This window comes from Anabrus simplex, chromosome 5 (genome assembly GCF_040414725.1).
Source record: "Anabrus simplex isolate iqAnaSimp1 chromosome 5, ASM4041472v1, whole genome shotgun sequence".
In the NCBI taxonomy this organism is placed as follows: domain Eukaryota; kingdom Metazoa; phylum Arthropoda; class Insecta; order Orthoptera; family Tettigoniidae; genus Anabrus; species Anabrus simplex.
Genome location: NC_090269.1, coordinates 336816046 through 336843040, shown reverse-complemented (window position 1 = coordinate 336843040; position 26995 = coordinate 336816046). Strand labels below are relative to the sequence as shown.

Here is a 26995-nt window from a genome sequence, read left to right as displayed (position 1 = left end):
GAAGGGCATCCTCTCATCCCAGTTCCTCTGTTGTGCCAACACCACCATCCTCAGATATTCCGATGGTCTTCATGAACGCTCTACCATGCCATCCGACTGCAGGTGGTAAGGTATCATTGGAGGTTTTGTGTACGCGGAGATACTGCAGGTCTTCCTTCATCAGTGTCAATTCAAAGTTTCTGCCCTGGTCACTGTACAGCTCCCTTGGGACATTGAACCAACATAAGTTCTTCACCAGGACATCAACGCTTCATGATTAGAGATCGCACAGACCTCAAGCCACTTGGCAAAATTCTCAGTGGCTAGAAGTAGGTAGTGATTCTGGCATCTGTTTCAGGAAATGGTGCTGTGTTGTGACTATCCTTTCGAAGGGTGCTCCTAGGTTGTGCTGCGTTTGGCCTCTATTCTGGGTACTAGGGCTTTGACTCGCTGCACACGTCACATATTTGCAATCATCTTTTGATGTCTGTCCCCAGGTGCACCCAGTAATAGCAGACTTGATCCAAGGTCTTATTGACCCCAAGATGGCTGTAGTGGTGCCTTTGTGTAGCTCAGCTACCACCTCCATCCTTTTTTCCGTGGGTCTTGCCCTTCTTCCGTATGGGCAAGTATAGCCTCACTCAGTCGTCTTCCTAGAATCCTGCTGAATTCGCCTTCACCTTTATCAGGTTGCTAGCTACCTTCAGATGTCGGACATACTTGTGAATTTCATAGAGGCACTCCAGCTGTTTCCACGCATAGTCTGTCACCGGTATTCTTGCTCTGGAACCATCCAAAACATTGTCATGTGACAGATGTAGCTCTCTTCTGAAGACCCTGTTGATGGATGTAGAAATACTACTCAGACACGCAATACACAAAATATAACAAATAAGATTTGGCTAAAAGAAGAAATTAAATTTCTATACCGTAAAAAACATCTTAATAACGAATTGTACCAAGCACACCTAAAGGCATCCAGTGAGCTACCATACAGCTACTGGGATTACTTCCAACACGTTTCCAAAGAAAAATGAGAAAACTTTGCGATTTTCAAACAAAATACACTGAATAGGAAACTAGAAGCACTCAAACCAAAACCACAAACCAAGATCCCGAACATGAATCCCCCTAACCATCCTAACAGCGCCATTGAACACGATTTCACCCACCTATGAAAAATCTAACAGAAATAGAATTCGATGAAATGGAAACTGTCAGATTGAGCAAGGGACCCAAACATAACTGGAGAAATACATCAACTTTCCAGAACATCGCAACCATCATCGCGGAAACCGAAAACGCTATACAAAAAAATTCCATTTGATTTACGCGATTAAGCCACATACGAAATAAATAAAAACTTCCACAATATATTAATAGAACCCATAATAGTAAAAACAGAAACACTATCAACAGTTCACATATAAAAAACCTCAAAGACAAGATTAAACAGAACAACCTACTCATAACCAAAGCCGACAAAGGTAATACTACCTCCTGTGGGTGGGGGGCTCGAACGAAGAATACACCCACGGTGTACCCTGCCTGTCGTAAGAGGCGACTAAAAGGGAAGACCAAGGAATGATTGTATTAGAACCATGAAACTACTTGTGATTAGTACCACAACACGGGGAACACCATGAGTCACTTTTACTTGCGCTTAGTACCACTATGTTCGGTACCAAATAGGTTTGTGATTAGTAGCAAAGAGTACGTTGCCGGCTTTTACAGTACCTGTGATTGGTAGCACTATATGAGCGATACCATGGGATGAGCGACACTATGGTTCTGGCTTGCCTATGATTAGTACCCACTCTGTGAGGAACACCAAGGGATAGCGCGAGTCCCTGTTGTTAGTACACTTACGTGATGAACACCATAGGTTTGCGTTGCCTGTAAATGGCTCCGCAATGTGCGAAACCCCATAGGTCTGTATTACATGTGCGAATTTCATTACCTGTGAGTAGTGCCGTGGCGTGTGAAATGCCACAGGTCTACGCTGCTTTTGATTAGTACCGCGGCATGACAGGTGCCATGGTTCTGCTTTCCTGGCGATGGGTGCCATTGTGAGGGGCCGATGACTTGGATTTTGGACCCCTTTGGACTGAAAGCATCATCGATTCAGTATTGTGCTGTGGACGCGGTCCCTTGGTCACTAATACTATTGTTTCGCATCAGTTTCTGTGAACAGTTAAATTGAAATAATAAATATGGTAGTTCAAACTATTCAATACAAGTAAATAAGAGATGTAGAGATTACATTCTTATTTAATTAAAAGTGGAAATTGTACCGGTTTCGACCCCAGTCTGGGTCATCATCAGCTGATTATAACTCGAAAAACAATGCATAAGTAAGAAAGAAGTTAATGGTCAAGTCCACACAACATCAGTTGAAGAGGCGATATAAAAAAAATGACAGGGGTAGGCACTGTAAAATTCAGACGAAGTGGAATGTAAGTCACTTAAAAGAAGTAATGCGTAATCTTCCGAGCATCAGCACGGCACACGCAATGTTTGGCACTGTCTCACAATGTTCACGAAAAGCAGAGAACAGTTAAATGAGCCAGACTGCATACACCGTCAGGCACAAAGTCACAACACAATCCAAATATGAAGATCTAAAGTCATAAAGAAGCCGAAGACGAGCAGCTCAACCGAAGTAACTTGCAAGCTCCAGAAGATCGGCATGGTGTTTACAACGTCAAGTGCTGTAGTTTCATACACTGACGGAGATTGAAGGATAGATTAATGATCAAGTATTTGCTTAGTTCACGAAAATGTACCTATATATACTTATAATACAATTCAATATAATTGAATACGTAATTATGATCTTGAAGATTTTTAGAACAGTTGACGTGAAAAAACAATAGTAAATAGAAAAAATGGTAAAAAGCGCAATACCAGAAACAAATGAAAATGTGTATGCACAGTGCGCTATTTCTTGAATATAAAATATTCAGGTCGTGATTGAAGTAGTCAAAGTTGGCGGACGCAAGGTATGAGTTTAAGTTTGAAAGTGAGGGCCCGAAATGAAGGTGGCAATGTAGTTTTTTTTAGGGGTGAAAAGAAAAATAGGATAAAATTAATAAAGAAAGAAGATTAATGGATAAGAAAAGATTAAAAGGGTTTAAAGTTGAAAGGTGGTGAGAAAGGATAAGATAGGGATGAAGGAGGGGTAGTTTAGGGTGGGTTAGGAGGATGCGTTACTGGAGGTACAAAATGTGGGTAGGAACTTTGTAAGGCATGGAAAATTGAATTCAGGTTTTGAAATTTAGAATTTTTGAGAAGAAGAATTAGGAAGTCAAATAGGATGTTGGGTTTTTCTGAAATGTCATTTAAGTTGAAATTGGAGTTGAAGTATTGGTCAAAGTGAATAAAACAATTTTCAGTAGTGTTTAAGAGGGGGCCTTTGTTAATGATTTTAAGTATTTTTGTGTCTTTTTCAATATTGGTGAAATTGTGCTTGGAGTCGTGTATGTGTTGTCCTATGGCAGGGAATCTGTTTTATTTAATGGCGTTGATATGTTCGGAGTATCTGATGTTGAAGTTGCGGCCAGTTTGACCGATGTACGAGGAGCTGCAGTTGTTACATTTGAATCTGTATACTCCAGATTTTGAAAAAGCATTAGATTTATTTAGTGATTTAGAGTTGTGTAATATATCAAAATTTCTGTTATTGGTTCTAAAGGAAATTTTCATGTTATGTTTTTTAAGAACATTAGTTATTTTAGTTATTTTATAAGCTTCAATTTAGCTGTGATACTTTTCAATACGGAACAATGAAATTTTTATCTTTAAATTTTTATCTTTAAAAGTGTCTGTGAATGCGAGGCGTTGCGTGTCTGATCCGCTGATTGTTTTGGGTTCATGTCCATCCATTCAGTCTTCGTCCTCGCGTTTTGAGCTCTGGTCAGTGGATGATTTTGGACTTTTGTTTGTCATTCCATTTCGTCTCATTTCATACCATTAGGGGCCGATGACATAGATGTTAGGCCCCTTTAAACAACAAGCATCATCATCACCAAAGGTAATATTACTGTTATCATCGACAAGGATGAATATATAACAAAAACTAAAGAATATTGTCAAGATAATACCTTTCATATCAAATGCAAAGATCCAACCACTAATATACAAAGAAATTTCAAAACATTACAAAAAAATACACATTTTCTTTTAACTGAAGAAGAATCCACAAAACTTATCGTAATGAACCCACAATTACCAACCGCCAAAGCTTACCCCAAAATACATAAAGAACACATACCAGTGAGACCCATCATAAATTACAGATCAAGCCCAACCTATAAACTTTCACAATTTATTCAGAAATTCCTTAAAAAACACTATGTATTCTTAGCCAACAAAAATGGTATGGAATTGAATAGATTTTTGCAATATTATGAAACAGTTAAAGATTGAACAATACCATATCCTTGTATCATTTGACATAACAAACATGTATCCTAATATACCCACACAGAAAACCATAAAAATAATTGAGTCCAGTTTAAAAAATCTACAGTCATCTAAGCACCTTAGAAATAGAAGAATTTATAAAACTACTCAAATTTGCCATCAGCAACAACTATTTCAAATTCCATGATACTTTCATAGACCATTTGGAGCATCAGTCGATCAGTAAAATAGACAACATATTTTTCTGGTGCAGATTTGTTGATGACATTTTTGTTATTATCGACAATAGATTTACCAATGAAACCAATATATTGAATCAATTGAATACAATTGACCCACACATAAAATTCACTAAAGAAATAGAAAACAACCGTACCCTAAATTATTTAGACATATCCACAACCAGACATGAAAGTCACCTATCTTACAAAATATGTAGAAAACCCACACACATCTCTAATACAATCAAAATGGATTCAATTCATCCCAATATACACAAAAGAGCAGCATACTACAGCACGATACATAGAGCATTTAGCATACCATTAACAACAGAAGAATTAAACAAAGAATTACAACTAATTCATGAAATAGCCAAACACAATGGATATAAGAAAGAAATTATTAACAAAATTATTCATAAAATAAAATTTCAACCCAAATCAAAAATAACTAAAATAGAAAAATCCAAGAAAGATTACGTACTAGTTACTTTCAATAATATGCATATATATCCCATAACCAATGATTTCAAAAAACACAACTTAAAAATAGCATGTAAAACTACACACAATAGTGCCAATATCATACACAACACTAGAACAATCAACAGTAATAATAAATACAACCATTCAGGGGTATATCGTATAAAATGCAACAACCGTGACACCAGCTACATCGGACGTACTGGCAGGAACTTTCAAATCCGTTATAATGAACACCTAAATGCCATAAAACACAATCATTTTACCCCATAGGTCAACACATTGAAAATTATAAACACAAATTCACAAATATCAAAAATGACATGCAAATTCTGAATATAAACCCCAAGGGCCCCTTGCTCAATATAACAGAAGAATTTTATACCTCTTTAGATCAATATGCCAACCCCAATTTTAATATAAATGAAATCACAGAAAAAACAAATATCATCTTTCGCTAAAAAATGCTTATCTCAAGAGAATCAATAAACAAAACCTGACACGCGCACCCTGCCCCTCCGCCCCTTCCCCTTACAGCAACCAGCCTTAGCCCGAGACGAACACGGAGCAGTACACAACGTGCTCCCAAACCATATACAATCTCAGGACTACAATAACAGTAAGTACACATACAGATTTTCTCACATGACTCAATATAGCACCACTCACATCTTATTCTTATCTTTCACAGATAATCCTTACACTCTCACACAACCCCAAAAAGGAAAGGAGCCACCACTCTGGTTTAATACCATACAACTTTACTTAATACAGCAAGCTGTATTCTCTACACTTCCGTCCAAGCCTCAACTGAATCTACACTACTTCAATGTTTTGCCTTTTAGAGATGTAAATTGTTTCTTATCATTCGTGTACATATGGTGACAAAAATCTTTTAAACGAGAAATTGATATTTTAAAGTGTAACTCATATCACAATTCAAGCCATTGAGTTTTTAATTTAATGCACAGTTATGGACATACATACATACGTACATACATTATCATTATAGACTGTTATGCCTTTCAGCGTTCAGTCTGCAAGCCTCTGTGAATTTACTAAATGTCGCCACAATCCTCGATTTGCAACTAGTGTTGTGGCCTCATTTAGTTCTATACCTATTATCTTTAAATCATTAGAAACTGAGTCTAACCATCGTCGTCTTGGTCTACCTCTACTTCTATTACCCTCCATAACAGAGTCCATTATTCTCCTAGGTAACCTATCCTCATCCATTCACCTCACATGACCCCACCACCGAAGCCGATTTATGCGTACAGCTTCATCCATTGAGTTCATTCCTAAATTAGCCTTTATCTCTTCATTCCGAGTACCCTCCTGCCATTGTTCCCACCTGTTTGAACCAGCAATCATTCTTGCTACTTTCATGTCTGTTACTTCTAACTTATGAATAAGATATCCTGAGTCCACCCAGCTTTCGCTTCCGTAAAGCAAAGTTGGTCTAAAAACAGACCGATGTAAAGATAGTTTTGTCTGTGAGCTGACTTCCTTCAACAGAATACTGTTGATCGCAACTGCGAGCTCACTGCATTAGCTTTACGACAACTTGATTCAATCTCACTTACTATATTACCATCCTGGAAGAACACACAACCTAAATACTTGAAATTATCGACCTGTTCTAGCTTTGTATCACCAATCTGACATTCAGTTCTGTTGAATTTCTTACCTACTGACATCAATTTAGTCTTCGAGAGGCTTGTTTTCATACCATACTCATTGCACCTATTTTCAAGTTCTAAGATATTAGACTGCAGGCTTTCGGCACAATCTGCCATTAAGACCAAGTCGTCAGCATAGGCCAGACTGCTTACTACATTTCCACCTAACTGAATCCCTCCCTGCCATTTTATACCTTTCAGCAAATGATCCATATAAACTATGAACAGCAAAGGTGAAAGATGACAGCCTTGTCTAACCCCTGTAAGTACCCTGAACCAAGAACTCATTCTACCATCAATTCTCACTGAAGCCCAATTGTCAACATAAATGCCTTTGATTTTAATGATCTATCTTTAATTCCATAGTCCCCCAGTATAGCGAACATCTTTTCCCTCGGTACCCTGTCATATGCTTTCGCTAGATCTACGAAACATAAACACAACTGCCTATTCCTCTCGTGGCATTTTTCAATTACCTGGCGCATACTGAAAATCTTATCTTGACAGCCTCTCTGTGGTCTGAAACTACACTGGTTTTCATCCAACTTCCTCTCAACCACTGATCGCACCCTCCCTTCCAAGATGCCAGTGAATACTTTGCCTAGTATACTAATCAATGAGATACCTTGATAGTTGTTGCAATCCTTCCTGTTCCCTTGCTTATAGATAGGTGCAATTACTGCTTTTGTCCAATCTGAAGGTACCTTACCAACACTCCATGCTAATTTTACTACTCTATGAAGTCATTTCATCCCTGCCTTCCCTCTATACTTCACCATTTCAGGTCTAATTTCATCTATTCCTACTGCTTTATGACAATGGAGTTTATTTACCATCCTTTCCACTTCCTCAAGCGTAATTTCACCAACATCATTTTCCTCCTCCCCATGAGCTTGGCTGTTTGCAACACCACCAGGATCATAATCTTTAAGTTTCATTTCCGTATTGATTGTAGGTACAACATAAGATTGATACTGAAGCCTCCACCTTATCAATACATTTATTTACATACTATCATTCACAGTACCGGTTTCTACCCTTTAAGGGTCATCCTCAGCTGAGAATTACAAATATAGTTCTTAAAACATCACAGCGGAAAATATTGTACAGTCGTGACAATTGTCCAATTCAACAGACCATCTAAAACAAATGATACAATTAAAATAGTAAAATAAGTCCTCTCTTCTTAGATTGTAAAAGGGTTACGTAGTATAAAAGAACATGTCATTTGTAAATGTTTTTGTTGTTTTGATCAGCGTAAAAATTAAAACTTGCAATGCTGTGTACGCACTGATAGTAGTATACTTGAAGTGTCCACTATTTTGCGTTAAAACATATGGCTAATTGGTTAAAACATTTCGAGGGTTTATTCTTGTAATAGCTATATTGTTTGTTTCACCGTGTTCCTCTGTTGGTAGTATGGGCGTCTTGAAGCGACTTGGACACTATTTTGAAGAATTGGGTAGCTGTCTAGTATTCAATTCGAGGCATATTCAATATATATGTACAAGACTCATAATATATACTAATGCTGAGTTACTAGTAAAATGCATATTGTAAAAATAAAAATTGTTTTAGCGACGTGCTCCTTAATTTGGTGTTGTATAATATTATCAAGTGTCAATTTGTCTTACAATACTTGAAATCTTGATTTTGAAAGATAGCGTGAAGGCTTCTTCCTTTTATGTTGTAGGCCGTATTTATATGTAAGTAGAAAACGAAGTGTGTGAGAAGTTACGTCTATTAGGTTTTTTGTTAGAGGTGTAAGAGTGTGTTGTACTTACTCTGTATGTTGACACGGTTGTGCATTACACGGCAGCACGTCGAGTACTGTTGCGTGTTTGTCTAGAGCTGCTGCTTGTAGCTGCGGAGGGGAAGTTTGAAGGGGTAGAGGGAGCGGCTACTGGGGGAGTGAGACTGGAGTGGGGGTTGTCCCTGGGCAGTTCTTTTATATGTATCGGGTGTTGCTTCTTAACTCTTTTTAGGTAATTGTTTTTTAGAAGGGGGATGATGGCATCAAAAAGAATGTTGGTTTTTTCTGTAATTTCATTCGAATTAAAATTTGGGTTGACATATTGATCTAGATTTATGTAAAAGTCTTCCATTATACTGCATACTCAGCATTAGTATATATTATGTGTCTTGTACATATATATTGAATATGCCTCGAATTGAATACTAGGCAGCTACCCAATTCTTCAAAATAGTGTCCAAGTCGCTTCAAGACGCCCATAACTACCAACAGAGGAACACGGTGAAACAAACAATATAGCTATTACAAGAATAAACCCTCAATGTTTTAACCAATTAGCCATATGTTTTAACGCAAAATAGTTGACACTTCAAGTATACTACTATCAGTGCATACACAGCATTGCAAGTTTTAATTTTTATGCTGATCAAAACAACAAAAACATTTGCAAATGACATGTCCTTTTATACTATGTAACCCTTTTACAATCTAAGAAGAGAGGACTTATTTTACTATTTTAATTGTATCATTTGTTTTAGACGGTCTGTTGAATTGGACAATTGTCATGACTGTACAATATTTTCCACTGTGATGTTTTAAGAACTATATTTGTAATTCTCAGCTGAGGATGACCCTTAAAGGGTTGAAACCGGTACTGTGAATCTTATGTTGTAGCTACAGTCAATACGGAAATGAAACTTATAGATTATGATGAAACAGCCAACCAGGCAAAACGAACGGCGTATAAATATCAAAATTTAAAAATCAAAATAACAAATGTAGTCAAAAGCATCACCTTTCTAAAAGAATGGCTATTAAACAGACTAACGCCTAAATTTCTTAAAAAATATAACAAACACAGAAACACTAACCAAACCCGTAATACACAGAAAAAGACAAGCCAAATTTGGCTAAAAGAAGAAATAAAATTCTTATATAGGAAAAAACAACACCTCAATACACAACTTTACGAAACACACCTGAAAGCTTCCCATGACCTACCAGACAGTTACTGGAACAATTTCCAACAAATAACTAATGAAAAACTAACAAACATAGCCATCCAAAAACAGAACACATTAAGTAGGAAGTTAAATGCATTGAAACAATCACATAGCCAAGATATGCAGAGTAATGCCCCCAATAGACACCATTTGACCAGACCTAACAATAGCAATCAACACACATTTCATCCACCAGTGAAAAATCTAACAAATACGACATTCGATGAAACAGAATCCATTATACTGAGTAAGGGACCCAAACATAATTGGGGAAACAATTCAGTTTTTCAAAATATCACTACACTCATTACAGAAACTGAAAGCACTGTAAATAAAATACCTCATGAACAACGCGATGAAATTAGATACGGAATTAGGAAAAGATTACCACAGTATATTAACGAAATCAGCAAGGAGAACAGCAACCAAGGTACCAAGAACAATATACAGATTAAAAAACTCAAAAACAAAATCAAACAGAACAATTTACTAATAACTAAAGCAGATTAAGGCAACACAACTGTCATCATGGACAAAGACGAGTACATAGCCAAAACCAAAATCTGTTTCCAAGATGAAACTTTTCAAATCAAAAACAAAGACCCTACTAACAGCATCCAAAGAAATCTAAAAACATTACTAAAAAACACCAATTTTCTTCTAAACGAACAAGAAACTGCAAAACTCATTACAATGAACCCAGGACTACCAACCGCTAGAGCATACCCGAAAATTCATAAGGACAACGTCCCAATGAGACCTATAATAAACTACAGACCGAGTCCAACTTACAAATTGTCACAATTTATCCAAACATTCCTCAAAAAACATAACGTATTTTTAGCCAAAAAAAAAATACGAAATTCAATAGAATTCTACAACACTACAAAAGAAATAAAAATAGAACCCCATAAACTAGCATTAAAAAAAACAATACGAAATTCAATAGAATTCTACAACACTACAAAAGAAATAAAAATAGAACACCATAAACTAGCATCATATGACATAATAAATCACCAGCAAGGTTTACCAATGGCATCTCCAACATCAGGTATATTAGCTGACATCTATATAGACTATATAGAACATCAAGAAATCCAAAAAATAGACAATTTTCTTTTCTGGTGTAGATTTGTTGATGATGTATTTGTCATAATAGATAATAGATACACTAATGAAACCAGAATTTTAGAACAGTTAAATGAAATAGATCCGCATATAAAATTCACCATGGAAACAGAAAATAATCACACCATAAACTACCTAGACACATCTATAACCAGGCACGATAATCGTCTAACATACAAAATATACAGAAAGCCCACACATACATCCAACACAATAAAAATAGATTCCACCCACCCTAACGCACACAAGAAAGCAGCATACTATAGTATGATATATAGAGCTTTTAATATACCACTAACAAAGGAAGAACTAAACAAAGAACTCAACTTGATCCATGAAATAGCCAGACAGAACGGATATAAAAAAGAAATGATCAACAAAATCATATACAAAATAAAAAATCAACCCAAATCCAAATTAATCAGAACTGAAAAAACCAAGAAAGATTACATACTATTCACCTACAACAACACCCATATATATACCCCATAACGAATATCTTCAAGAAACGAGGCCTAAAAATAGCTTATAAATCTACATATATTAACAATAAAAATCAATATAGCCACTCAGGAGTCTATCGCATGAAATGTAATGACTGTGGAGCCAGTTACATTGGACGTACTGGGAGGAACTTCCAGATACGTTACAATGAGCATATCAATGCAATGAAATGAAATGTCTTATGGCTTTTAGTGCCGGGATATCCCAGGACGGGTTCGGCTCGCCAGGTGCAGGTCTTTCTATTTGACTCCCGTAGGCGACCTGCGTGTCGTGATGAGGATGAAATGATGATGAAGACAACACATACACCCAGCCCCCATGCCATTGGAATTAACCAGTTAAGGTTAAAATCCCCGACCCGGCCGGGAATCGAACCCGGGACCCTCTGAACCGAAGGCCAGTACGCTGACCGTTCAGCCAATAAAACAGACATTTTTCAGCCATAGGACAACATATCGAAGATTACAAACACAAATTTACAAATATTGAAAATGGCATGCAAATACTAAGTACTAACCCCAAGAGCCCCTTACTCAGTATAATATAAGAATTTTACATAAATCTAGATCAATATGTCAACCCAAATTTTAATTTGAATGAAATTACAGAAAAAACCAACTTTCTTTTTGATGCCGTCATCCCCCTTCTAAAAAACAATTACCTAAAAAGAGTTAAGAAGCAACACCCGATACATATAAAAGAACCGCCTAGAGACACCCCCCACTTCAGTCTCACTCCCCCAGTAGCCGCTCCCTCTACCCCTTCAAACTTCCCCTCCGCAGCTACAAGCAGCAGCTCTAGACAAACACGCAACAGTACTCGACGTGCTGCCGTGTAATGCACAACAGTGTCAACATACAGAGTAAGTACAACACACTCTTACACCTCTAACAAAAAACCTAATAGACGTAACTTCTCACACACTTCGTTTTCTACTTACAGATAAATACGGCCTACAACATAAAAGGAAGAAGCCTTCACGCTATCTTTCAAAATCAAGATTTTAAGTATTGTAAAACAAATTGACACTTGATAATATTATACAACACCAAATTAAGGAGCACGTCGCTAAAACAATTTTTATTTTTACAATATGCATTTTACTAGCAACTCAGCATTGGTATATATTATGAGTCTTGTACATATATATTGAATATGCCTTGAATTGAATACTACACAGCTACCCAATTCTTCAAAATAGTGTCCAAGTCGCTTCAAGACGCCCATACTACCAACAGAGGAACACGGTGAAACAAACAATATAGCTATTACAAGAATAAACCCTCGAAATGTTTTAACCAATTAGCCATATGTTTTAACGCAAAATAGTGGACACTTCAAGTATACTACTATCAGTGCATACACAGCATTGCAAGTTTTAATTTTTATGCTGATCAAAACAACAAAAACATTTACAAATGACATGTTCTTTTATACTACGTAACCCTTTTACAATCTAAGAAGAGAGGACTTATTTTACTATTTTAATTGTATCATTTGTTTTAGACGGTCTGTTGAATTGGACAATTGTCACGACTGTACACTATTTTCCACTGTGACGTTTTAAGAACTATATTTGTAATTCTCTGCTGAGGATGACCCTTAAAGGGTCAAAACCGGTACTGTGAATGATAGTATGTAAATAAATGTATTGATAAGGTGGAGGCTTCAGTATCAATCTTATGTTACACCACCAGGATGATTTCTTTTTACATTGAGATGATGTTCAAAATATTTCCCTCCACCTGTCCAGTGATTCCCTGGGATCTGTTATGACATGTTACCATCACATGATATTCCTTTTTAGATATGGTAATGTTTGCAATTGCTCGATACATTATATTTATATGTGTGTTCAGCTGAGGATGACCCGGTAGGGTCAAAACTGGTCCTGTATTTTTAATAATAATAAACAAGTATTTATTTCCTCCATGTTTTTTTCACAGTTGAAAAACTGTAGACTGGGGTCGGTGATATTTCGCACCGACCAAGGTACTACCAAGGTTGTGAGCCTTGGAGCCCCCAGCACTGATCGGTTCACCGACCCAGTTTCCCGAATCTGAAATCTGTCCTCTCATATCTTAAACTAAGGAGCAAGCCTTTTGTAGTAACGTTCATCAACTTTAAGAAGGCCTATGATTCAATTGATAGAACTACCCTACTTCAGATCTTAAAGGAATTTGGCTTGGACGGTACGACAAGAGTGATCATCCAACAGACTCTCACCAACACCATCTCAAAAGTGAAGTTTAGAGGAGAGATTTCAGAGGCCTTTGAAATACGGACAGGAGTTAGGCAAGGAGATGGTCTCTCACCTCTGTTGTTCAACTGCGTTCTTGAGAAAGTGATCCGTGAATGGCGCAGAGAAATGAGTTATGAAGGAGTCGAAAGCGGAGTCAGACTAGACCACAAGAACAAGAACCTTTCAATTGACTATCTAGCATTTGCAGACGATCTCGCGGTTTTCGCTGATCCTTGGAAGTGGCCACGAAGCAGATCAACCAGCTTCAAACACAAGCTGCAAAGGCGGGCCTCCAAATCTCCTTTGAGAAAACTAAATTCATTACAAACATCAAACTGACGCCAAGTGAGCTAGAAGGGACTCACGGAAAAGTCAAGCGAGTTGAAAATTTTAAGTAACTTGGTGAATGGATTGAACCTAACTTGTCCGAAAAAGAAGCCTTTTCTTCACTCATGAATAAAATGGAAATGGCTTACCATCTGACTAAAAATGTCTATAACAAAAGATCTATATCTCTGAATGCAAAAATCAAACACTATTGCACTGTTATCTGACCAGAGGCTCTATATGCAGCAGAATGTCTCGCCATGAACAAAAAAGGCATGATGGAGAAATTGGAGGCCAAGGAAAGAAAGATTTTGAGAAAAATCTTAGGTCCAGTCAAAGACAACGGCGAGTTTAGGAGACAGCACAACCAGGAGTTGTACTCGCATGTGGAGAAAATAACTGATGTGATGCGAAAAAGGAGGATTACTTTTTATGGACACATGGCCCGAATGAATTCAACACAGTTAACCAACCGCATTTTCACTTTCCTCCAAGAGAAAAAGGCAAAGGGGGCATGGTTCAGTGAGATACAGAAAGATCTGCAGGAGATTGGGATCTCATTTGAAGATATCCAGGAGTGTGTCCCACTTAAGAAAAAACTCCAAGAACATCAGAGTTTCCTACCAAAGCCGAAGATGAAAACTGGAAAGGTATAGACGGAAGAGCGAAAGGAGCAACACCGTATACGAATGAAGGAATACTGGACCAACATTAAAGCTCAAGGGAAACAGTTGAAATGATGTGGTCCTTAGTTGGCCAAAACGAAACAAGAAGAAACAAGTATTTATTAGGTGGAATTCTTCTCCTCTTTGCATTTACTTGAATACCTGCACATTCATAACAGATTTCCTGAATTCAAATTCAGTTATGATATACAGTATAACTGTTAATCTCATACTTGCACAGAAGTCCAGTAAACTCTTCCCATTTCTATTAGCTTCTGTATCTTCCCTACCTTTACCCATCACCTTTTTGATCCTTCAGTTCAATTTCCAACTCTTGCATTGAAATTGCTCATTAGTACTATTCTATCCTTACACTCGGCCCTGACTATGATGTCACTCAGTGCTTTATAAAACTTGTCAACTTCATCCTCATCTGCACCTTAACGTGTTGAATACAATGAGAATTTTCTCATTGTAATTCCTCCGGCAGCTATATCTACCCAAATTATTTAACCATTTACGTGCCTAACAGAAACTGTGTTGCAGGCAGTAGTATTCCTGATTAACAATCCTATCCCACACTCTGGCCTTCCCTTTTTAACACCTGTTAAGAACACTTTATAATTTCCTTTCTTGTGAGCTTGCATCCGGGAGATAGTAGGTTCGAATCCCACTATCGGCAGCCCTGAAGATGGTTTTCCGTGGTTTCCCATTTTCACACCAGGCAAATGCTGGGGCTGTACCTTAATTAAGGCCACGGCCGCTTCCTTCCAACTCCTAAGCCTTTCCTATCCCATCGTCGCCATAAGACCTATCTGTGTCGGTGCGACGTAAAGCCCCTAGCAAAAAAAATATCTCCTTTCTCTTCATCATTTTCTCCCCTTACCCTAATATCATTAACACCTAACACATCCTGATGTATCTTTGCTTACTCAACCAGTACTAATTTCTTTCTTTCTTTCTTTTTTTCTTTCTTTCTTCCATAAGCCCCATTAATATAAATAGCTCCCCATTGAGTTTCATTTTACTATGTTCAATTTCTAAATCACTTACAAATGTTAAATTTTGATTTATGTTGTTTCTTTACTTGTGCTTTTACTGTATATTTTTCAATTTTGCTGTAGAATATTAACTTATGTAAACTGCATGTATCTCAAAGTAAGGTTACAATAAATACCCTCTCCTGGATCTATGGTTTCCGAGATTATGGGAGATGGCTATTATCTTATCTCATCTTAAGGAATTTTGTTTCATTCGCCAAGTTGTTTCCAAGATGTCCCTTGCCTCTCAGATGGATTCTATGATGGCAGATTACTGCTGGATGTCATAACGGGAGGTTCCAGAAACCATTTTCAGTATAGAAGAGTAAATAGACTACATTTTAATCACAGCTAGCGTATGTTTATGATCATCTCTTAATGTCCTATTTTTGCGGATATCAATAAAACCTGTCGCAAAAACATATGTACTGCATTGTCAAAATTATATACATCTTCATTATAATTCAGTGTTCAGTCTGCAACCCCCTGTGAATTTACTAACCGCTGTCACAATCCTCTATTTGTAGATAGTTCTGTGTCCTTGTTTAGTTCTTTAGTTCTTTAAACCATTAGAAACTGAGTCTAACGCGTCATCTTAGTCTCCCTCTATTCCTCTTATTCTCCATAACAGAGCCCAGTATTCTACCAGGTAACCTATCCTCCTCCATTCACTTCACATGACCCCACCACCAAAGCCGGATTATGCGTACAGCCTCATCCATTGAGTTCATTCCTAACTTACCTTTTATCTCCTCATTCTGACTACCCTCCTGTCTATGTTCCCACCTGTTTGTACCAGCAATCATTCTCGCTATTTTCATGTCTGTTACTCTAAATTATGCATAAGATATCCTGAGTCCACCCAGCTTTCCCTCCTGTAAAGGAAAGTTGGTCTAACAACAGACCAATGTAAAGATAGTTTTGTATGGGAGCCGACTTCCTTCTTACAGAATCTTGTTGATCGCAATAATTGTGTGCTCACTGCATTAGCTTTGCTGCACCTTGATTCAATCCCACTTACTATACTACCATCCTGGGAGAGCACACATCCCAAATACTTGAAATTATCTACCTGTTCCAGCTTTGTATTCCCAATCTGACATTCAGTTCTATTTGATTTCTTACCTACTGTCATCAATGTAGTCTTCGAAAGGCTAATTTTCATACCATACTCATTGCACCTATGAACCGTGTTGTTGTTTTCTGTACATTACGTACAGTTTGCCGACGTTTCGAATATATTGCAGTATTCTTTGTCAAGGCGAGTGAAAATACCTCTACTCAATCCGAGGTAATCAGTCTCCCAGGCAGCAATCACACTACAAGAGTGGTTTCTGACCTTGGTCTATATATCCTAACCTTTCTAGCTGACGTAAGTGCCCTGGCTGTCTCGTGAGAATTCTGGAAAGTATGTGTCGGAGCCAGATAGTGGGAATTACCCGCGCTGTTATGTAATTGGAGCTTTGTCCTGTGTGTTTATGTTATGGTCTGTATGTCTTAATCTATGTAAGATAGGCATCCAAGAATTGATGATTTTATATTCTTTTTCTAAATTCATGTTGTTTGTGTGTTTCTTGATTTCGATAGCCTCATGGATTTTTCTTTCCAGATTCCAAGGTATAGCTGCTAGGGTCTTGGTCTTGTCAAATTATATTCCATGTCTTGTTTCGTAGGAATACTTGGCTACAGCTAAATATCTGTGTTTTGGTTGTTGGTGTGACGGATGTGTTCTTTTAGGCGGGTAGAGATTAGACGTTTTGTTTCACCAACATAGCACGTTCCACAGCTACATTCAATGTGGTACACTCCAGGAGCCTGTATTTCTATTGTGTCTTTTACTGGTAGTAGATAATGGGCTAGCTTCCAAACCAAACCAAACCCCATGGTACTATAGCCCTTGAAGGGCCTTGGCCTACCAAGCGACCACTGCTCGGTCCGAAGGCCTGCAGATTATGAGGTGTCATGTTGTCAGCACGAAAAATCCCCTCGGCCATTATTCTTGGCTTTCTAGACCGGGGCCGCTATCTCACCGTCAGATAGCTTCTCAATTCTAATCACATAGGCTGAGTGGACCTCGAACCAGCCCTCAGGTCCAGGTAGAAATCCCTGACCTGGCCGGGAATCGAACCCAGGGCCTCCGGGTAAGAGGCAAGCATGGTACCCCTACACCTCAGGGCCGGCAGGGCTAGCTTCCAGTGTGGTTTATAGATGGTTTTTATGTCGTATATATCCAATATCTTGCCGATCCTGTCTGTAGTGTTTCTAATGTATGGAAGTATCACTGTTTTCAGGCAGGTCCATTCTTCTTTCTCGTTGTTTTCTTCTGTGGCGGCCTTTTCTTTGTTTTCCTCTGATTTTCTACTCATCGGATATTATTGAGCGAGTAGGGATTTCTCCTGAGGGTTCTCATCAGGTGTTCTTTCTCTTCTTTGAGGTGTTCTGCAACTGATATCGCTATGGCGCTGTTAATCAGTGATGTTAAAACAGTCTGCTTTTTGTGATGGGTGGTGATGAGAAGAGGTACCTGTCTGTGTATGTGGGTTTCCTGTATACTGCGTGAGTTAGAGTCCCATTGATGTTGCGTTTTACTAGGACATTCAGGAACGGTAGTTTTCCGTTTACTTCAATTTACATGGTGAACTGAATATTTTCGTGAATAGAGTTGAGATGGTCGAGTAATAGCTGCAGGTTATTGTTCCCGTGAGGCCAGATCATGAACGTGTCATGCACATAGCGGAGAGAACATTTTGGTTTCAGGGTAGAAATGGTGGCTAAGGCTTTCTGTTTGAAATGTTCCATATATATGTTTGCTATTATAGGAGAGAACGGCGACCCCATCGCGGCCCCTTGTCTGTTCATAGAACTCCCCATTGATTAGAAATAGGTGGTGCTGACAAGTCTTCTGGAAGTTATAGCGGAAATACGTGGTGAAAAGTGACATGACGTCAAAACTTACTAATAAGTCCGTACTTTCGATTGATTGGTCCTTAAGGAGCTGGATGAAATGTCGGAAGTCCTTAACGTAGGTTTCAGTGTGTCCCTTGTGTGGCTGAAGTAGTCCTGCTAGGTAACGGGCGATATTGTGCAATAGGTCGCAGAGGTATGCCTTCTTTATGGATTTTTGGGAGGCCATAAAATTTAGGAGGTTGTATTTCAGCTGGAATACTGGAATTTTTTTTCTAGTCTGTGGAATTTGTTCTTAATGTGGTTGGTAGGATTTCTTATTTTCTTGTATGTAGAATCGGTGAGTCACACCAAGAACCAAAACACAGATATTTCAGCAGTAGCCAAGCATTCCTACGAAACAAGACACGGAATATCCTTTGATAAGACCAAGATCCTAGCAGCTATACCTTAGAATCTGGAAAGGAAAATCCGTAAGACTATTGAAATCAAGAAACACCTGAACAATATGAATTTAGAAGAAGGATATAAAATCATCAATTCTTTGATGCCTATCTTAGATAAAGACATACAGACCACAACATAAACACACTGGACAAAGCTCCAATTACATAACAGTGCAGACAATTCCCACTACCTGGCTGTGACACATACTTTCCAGAATTCTCACGAGACAGCCAGGGGACTTACGTCAGCCAAAAAGGCTAGGATATATAAGACCAAGATCAGGAACCACTCTTGTAGAGTGATTGCTGCCTGGGAGACTGATTACCTCAGATCGAGTAGGGGTATTTTCAGTCGCCTTGACAAAGAATACTGCAATGTATTCAAAATGTTGGCAAACTGTACGTAATGTACAGAAAACAACAACACGGTTCAACCTGGAAAAAGAACTAAATAATTCTACACACCGTGGAAACTTCACTTCTAGGTTTGTTTTATTGTTTTATCCTGAGGTACATATTCCTAATGGGCAATATCTTTGGCATCAGAGAAACCAGTTTAATAATGCTTTTTGTTTTGATGGTTGTCTCTTGACTCTTAGGCAATCTGGATCCCCCACCATTCAGCATTTTGTCACAGTCTGGGGTTGTATTCATAACACCACTTTTTATCACCTGTAATGATGTGTTGCACAAAGGCGGGATCTCTTTGAGCCCTTTCCAACAGTTGTGAAGCCTTGGTTCCTCGGTGTTGCTTGCGTGTGAGGTCAGTTTCCTTATCTTTAGCATTGTTCTCCTCAGGACCTTTTCAGTGGGCCCTGCCATTTTTACAGACCACCCGGCATGTGCTAATTAACCCATATATGCCAAGAATTATTTGTGGTTCCAGAAATCAGAGAAATTTTCTGTATTACTTCATTTACACTTAATAGAGCCTGGAATGTTAAAATTCCGTGATTTGGGTTCCTTGGGCAGTAAATAATGCCTGTTGCAAAAACGCAACAGTGGCCAAATCCAGTATCATTTTAGGCTTAATTATCTTATGAATTATCTATTTATTTTGTTACTGGTTGTCTTAATACATATTTGAGTCATTGGGTGTTCCAAATTAAAATGTAAGTATTTAAATGATAAGTCTTCATTATTTTCAATAAAATTGCATCATTTACATCACATTTTAAATGTTTAGCTTGACTATCACATTGTATCCTGTGCAAGTGGTATCTGGATTAGTGTGAAATTGCATGCGAGCACTCGATTCAGCATGACGTCGTAAAGCTGTATGGCAGTCCACAGTAACAGAGAGGTGGTAAACCCCGGTGTTACATGTTATGAATGAACAGTAGAAAACAAGATCAAAATACCATTTTGTTCACGATGACATTAAAATAGTTCAATTTTGCCGTTAATGTTTACCTGTCTGATATTATTGTTAATGTCCTGAGGGGAATGAATTGAAATTTTATCATTCGTTTTTTTTACATAGTATTCCCCGCCCAGCTACTTATTCCTGCCACTCGACTGATGAAAGTTTCTGTGGAGAACACTGTCCAGTTTATGGCATAACATCTTGTGGCTGATCCCCAGTTCTTCAGTTAGCCTACGTACAGTGATGTTCCACTCCATACGTAGCCCGTTCTTTATGCATTCCATGTTGTCAGCTGTACGTGTTGCGGATTGCTATCCGAACTGCGGCTCTTCCTGATGCTCGTGATAGCCAGTGCTCATATAAGGTTCCAGGTTTCCGTGGCTATCTTTTTTAACTTCATACAAAATTTCATGCTGGCACTCTTCTCGCTGCTCGATTTTCTCATCCATGCACTATCACCAACAAAACAACAAAACCGCCACTGTACAGACGCCTGCATTTCCTGTCATCTGGTGGAATTGTTCGCCAAGCGTCATTTCAAGATTACGGGGTACAGTACCACCTGCCCGTGAAGTATCTAGTTAATTCTAAGTCTCGTTACAATTACAGCCTCGGTCTCGAAATTTTACGGATGGCTATGTACATTGGAGACTAATGGGTTCAGTTATATAGAGGATGAGTAAAACATATGATAAACTGATGTTCAAACTTTTTTGTTACTGTGTTTAGAGATGATAAGTGGGATGATCCCTCAGCTCTAGATGCAAATAATCATAACAGAGGTGATTAATTTCTTTTATTGACTACCAGCAAGAAAGCTAAAATGCATAATGATTGTAATTTTTATTGATAATAAAACAAGTTATCTCTTTAGCTTCATTTCAGTTACTGTAGACTTGGGTTTTGATGTTTGTCCTGCTGGTGTCCTAAAGCAACCAGAAGCTAAAGCCATATAATTGACCCATTTAACACTCTCAAATGGTACTGACCTCAGTTGGAATCAAACATTCTATCCTGGGAACAGGAGAATAATGAATGACTAATAGACTGCACCATTTACATCTCTGTGTATTTATTATGTAATTAATTATAAGAATCCTAAGTAATGTATGTTCTAAAAATGTGTTTCAGAATGAAATATTTGAGGCAGTCCAATCATCACATTATGAGGCAAGATGACGTTCTGATGCCACATTAAGGAGGGTAGCCATCTATCCATCACTAGTAGCTGAATTTTGCTGGGTTTTTTTTCTGGTGACATGCTCACAACATGATCAGAATTTTTCTCTGTATATGATGTATATAGATATGAAAATGGTGTAAATAAATACTCGTAGTTTTAACTGCACGTTTGTTCCTTCTTTCTGTGTTTATGTAGCATAATATCTAATATTATTAAAGCTATGTTTTCTGGAAACAATGATAGTAGGATGACAGTATAAAATGTTGTACATTATTTGTAGAGAACACAAATCTTTGTGACCAAATATGTTGCCTACAGTACAACAGTAAAGGGACATTTCCTCACTCCCCACGCATTCCCAACTATCCTCTGGTTTTGGAATGAATTACAACTTTACTTGTGTACATTAATTACTAGACACATTAACCCTATTTTCATTGTTGTGTCAAAATTGTAAGATTCCACTTGTATTTGAATATCAAACCCACCAAGAGAGTTGCCCGTCCAGTTAGGGTTACGTAGTTGTGAGGTTGTATTTGGAAGATGGTAGGTGCAAATCCCAATATTGGCAGCCCTGAAGATGGTTTTCTGTGATTTCCCCATTTTCACACTAGGGGAATGCTGGGACTGTACCTTAATTAAGGCCACGGTTACTATCTTCTGAATCCTAGCCTTTTCCCATCCTTGCGTCACCAAAAATCTTTGTCAGTGCAATGTAGAGTTAGCATCAGAAAGGGTTTCTTGCCGTAAGACTGGGCCAGATTCACAGACAGTACTGACACCTATAAATTGGGGAAAAGGCGAGGAAGAGGAAGAAATCGCTTCCATATATCCATGTGCAAAGACGGAAAATCTTATACAGAAGTTCATCTCATTGACTGCTCACTGACTTAGCAAATATTATAAGATAGTCACCTAATAGCGTGTGGGGTCTCTTCTGCCCCTGCGAACTGCAGTGAGACGCCGTGGAAGTGAGTCGACAAGTCTCTCGTAGTTCTCTGGATGCAGCTGACACCAAATCGTTTGCAGAGCGGCCGCCAATGCTGGTCTGTTTGTGGGTTCAGGATCCATGGCACAGAGTCCGTTCCAGGACATCCCAGATATGCTCGATAGGGTTCATATCGGGACTCCTAGGTTGCCATGGCAGTCGTTGGACCTCTGCTGCATGTTCCGGGAACCATTCCCGGACAGCGTGGGAGCAATGTGGTGGCACGTTATCATCTTGAAACACCACAGAACCGTCTGGACGCTGGAAGGCCAAAAATGTGTGGAGATGGTCTCCGAGCAGCTCAACATACTGCGTACCATTCAAAGTCTCTTCCAGAACAACTAGGGGCCCCAGACCATAACAGAGACACCAGCACCCTGGACCACACCTTCGAGGCAGGCAGGATCCATCGCTTCATGTGGTCTGCGCCATACACGGTGCCTCCCATCGGCATGGTGCAGTTGGAATCGTGATTCGTCCGACCATATCACGTTACACCATTGTTCCAGTGTCCATCCCTAGTGACTGGCGACAAATGCGCGTCGTGCCCGATTACGTTGGGTTAACAGTGGCACCCGTGTGCGGCGCCAGCTCCCATACCCCATAGAACCCATGTTCCTACGGATTGTCCACTGGGAAACGTGTCTAGCACGGCCTGTGTTGAATTGAGCTGTGATTTGTCGCACGGTTGCCCGTCTGTCACTATTGACAATCCGTCTCGGATGTCGCCAGTCACGGTCATCGAGGGTGGCTGGACGGCAGGTTGTTCATCTGTTGTGGACGTGACACCCGCATTCAACCATTCACGATACACCCTGGACACAGTTAATCGTGTGAAGCCGAATTCCCGCACCACTTCCGAAATCACACTTCCCATCCGTCCTGCTGTCCTCAGAGGCCCAGATTCAATTCCCAGTACTGCCAGAAATTTAAGATTGACTAGAGGCCTGATATGTGGTTAAGAAGGTACATGTAGCTCGCTTCCATTGAGGATGTGCCTGAAAAGAATTGCACCACCTCGGGATGAGGATACAAATTTACTTTATTGAATTTGTGATAGCAGAAAACATACCATTCCCCAATCCATTTCCAATAAATGCAGTGTTGACACAGATAATACAAAAAAAAATTGACAAACGGTATGTTATTGATGAAATAGCACAAACTTGTGGTTATGAGGTTTAAGATTATTATCATACCACTGTTGCTTGGACCCGATTAATTAGTGTGGGTGCAACTCCAACATACTGTTAAAAAAGAGAATGTGACTCCCTCATCAACAGTCAGTGCCTGCAGAGTTTTGTGAAAATGTGTGAAAGATACTGGTAGGTACTTGAGGGAGAAAACATGTACAACATACCATAAAGGGCCGTCCACACATACAGGCTATACTTTGTGCATACTTGTGCAAACCGGTTTGCAACGGAAAGCTTGTACATATGGAGAGGAAGACGGTAGCTTGTGCAAGCCAGGAAGCGTGGCTTGCGTAAACATTGCAGCCCCAAAGATTTTACTTGTGCAAACTAAGTTTGTGCAGTGAAGTTGGTGCGTGTAGACAGGTTAGCTCAAGCCGCTCCTTGAAACATGAAATACTTTTCAGTATGGATAGGCGTATCAATTAAAACAATAATGTCAGATATAAGAAGTTATTCAAAACAGTTTGTTGAGGAGTTTATCGAGCTCTACAAGTCTCTACCATGCCTTTGGAAAGTAAAATCAAAGGAGTATTCTGACAAGAATAGGAATAAAAAGAATGCTGCATACGAAAAAATGATAGAAAATTAAAAGGTAAATTCAACTTCGCAGTAGGTGCTATCACAGCAAAGTGGACAAGTGATGGTTTACTTTTTTTTACAGTTATTTTTTTACTGTATGCTGCTAAAGAATAGAAGTAATCATTGTAGATCGAAATGGAGCAAATATGGCTATTGAAAGAATATACAGGGTGAACAAAAAATGCCGCACTTGGAGGTCGGCATGCGATTTCTCATCCCATTGCAAGACAAAAGTTTCTATAGCCAAATCAGATCTGGTGCTGTTGGAAAACACGTCAAAAATGAGAAGCTGGCAACACTGTCACATCCTGCAGCGCATTGGAATGTAGTAGAGAAACGTGCATCATCCCGCTCTACCGTACCCGCCGTCGCAGCTCACTGGATAGACTGCTGGGTTATCAAACCCACATGGAGCTAAGACTCGAATCTACGTCAGTTTTTTTTTCTTTTGTGTGTGTGACATCAGGTCCCTAGTTCCCAGCATGTAACCACGTTTGTAAGCATGAGATCCTGTTGTCACATGACAATAGTCGAACACATGACAGTGTGATCCATTCAGTTGAATGCATGAATCGACTAACCACGCAGTGCACAACCATAAATGGTCCTGTCAAGTGCATGTAGGGCGGCTTCCTGATGGAGTACACAAATGGCGAATACGTCGATATGCTTTTAGTGTTGGGTGCATCCGATAACCAAGCTTCTGCAGCTACTCGTTAGTATGTAGCATGGTACCCTCAAAGGCGCCATCCCGATAAGAATGTTTTTCATCGCCTTGAGCAATGCCTGCGGGAAACGGGTAATCTTCGTCCACAAGTAGTGGACAGAGATCGTCCAAGGACTAGAAGTACTCCACAAGCAGAGGACGACATTCTTGAAGCCATTCACCAATCACCTCGGCGAAGTACCTGTGATATTGCAAGGCAGTTCCAGGTATCTCAAACACTGGTTGTTGACGTGTTGCATGACGGAAAACTGCATCCATATCATTACACGTTAACTCAACACCAGCGGCCAGAAGACCGCATTCAACGAGTACAGTTCTGTGAATGGCTTTTGCAACAAGTTGAAGATAACGAACATTTTATAAATAATGTGATATGGAGTGATGAATGTAGCTTCACTCGGGAAGGTATTTTCAACCATCACAACAGCCATTATTGGTCTGACCACAAACCACGTGTCACCCGTGAACATGGCTTTCTGGCACGCTTTGGCATAAACCTGAGGGCTGGAATCGTGGGAGGAGTGCTTTCAGGCCCTTGCCTATTGCCGGAGAAGTTGAATGCGCCCCGCTATCGTACGTCTCTGGACAATACTTTGGCTGACGCTTTAGAAAACGTTCCACTTGGTGTTCGGCAACAGCTATGGTTACAAGTAACTATTCTCATTTTGGTTCGGTATTGAAGTTGACGTATGCCTCAAATATTATTACAATATTATAAGTCCACCTGTTCAATACAATACAATATGATCCACTATTTCAAATGGTCAAAAAATTTTAACATAATACATAAAAGTCAATGGTACATGTTTCACCCTCCTTACGGGCATCATCAGCCTATATCAATCTTAAAAATAATACATATGGAGTCATTCTAATCTTATAAATTATAGGTTAAAATGTTGAAAAATGATTTCGTAAAACATTATACAATAACATCTAAAACATCAATAATGCACCAAAATATGTTTAAAAAAAAAAAAAGTAAATTAACTGTTTTTGAAGATTAAAACTGGTTAAACATGAATTTTGAGAGTTCAAAACTAAAATGGATCCTTTTTTTTATAATATCATTAAGACTGTGATGGCGTTGAATGTAAACTCAATCATCAAAGGGGGATGTTACTTCAATTCCCGTAGTTTGAATCCAAGATGGTAAAATCATAGTCAGTTATTTAAAACGGAAGTGTGAATGTAATAAACATGTTAAAATGTATACGGTTGGGATATCTGAAAGTAGAAAAGAAAATGGAACTTCTTGTAGAGGCGTTGCTAATGATAAAACGTATGTCAAAGCTAGCGGATGTCAGTAATTATGTTGGTAGTCGATTGGATTTAAAAGACAGTCAAGTTGATGTTAGAATTCCGTTGAAACATAAGTTGGAAGAAATGATCAAGTATTTTCGTACGGAGCGTATTAAGTACGTCGGGTTGTTTCAGCAACGCTAGCTTGACTCAGTTATTTAAAGCTAGCGTTCAAACTACGGGAATTGAAGTAACATCCCCCTTTGATGATTGTGTTTACATTCAACGCCATCACAGTCTTAATGATATTATAAAAAAAGGATCCATTTTAGTTTTGAAGTCTCAAAATTCATGTTTAACCACGTTTTAATCTTCAAAAACAGTTAATTTTTTTTTTTTTTTTTAACATACTTTGGTGCATTATCGTTGTTTTAGATGTTATTGTATAATGTTTTACGAAATCATTTTTCAACATTTTAACCTATAATTTATAAGATTAGAATGACTCCATATGTATTATTTTTAAGATTGATATAGGCTGATGATGCCCGTAAGGAGGGTGAAACATGTACCATTGACTTTTATGTATTATGTTAAAAAAATTTGACCATTTGAAATAGTGGATCATATTGTATTGTATTGAACAGGTGGACTTATAATATTGTAGTAATATTTGAGACAAACAGCTA

At 38.6% G+C, this 26995-nt stretch overlaps 1 protein-coding gene across 2 annotated transcripts in view; it reads left to right on the top strand.

The window, feature by feature from the left end:
• The window catches only part of MagR (Iron-sulfur cluster assembly 1 homolog MagR), a 39723-nt gene extending 17984 nt beyond the window's left edge, over nucleotides 1-21739 (top strand). For both annotated transcript variants that reach the window (XR_011018312.1, XM_068227925.1), the window contains exon 2: nucleotides 21523-21739. The gene's annotated coding sequence lies outside the window, so the exon portion shown is untranslated. The remainder of the gene's footprint in view (nucleotides 1-21522) is intronic.
• Nucleotides 21740-26995: the final 5256 nt, after the last annotated feature.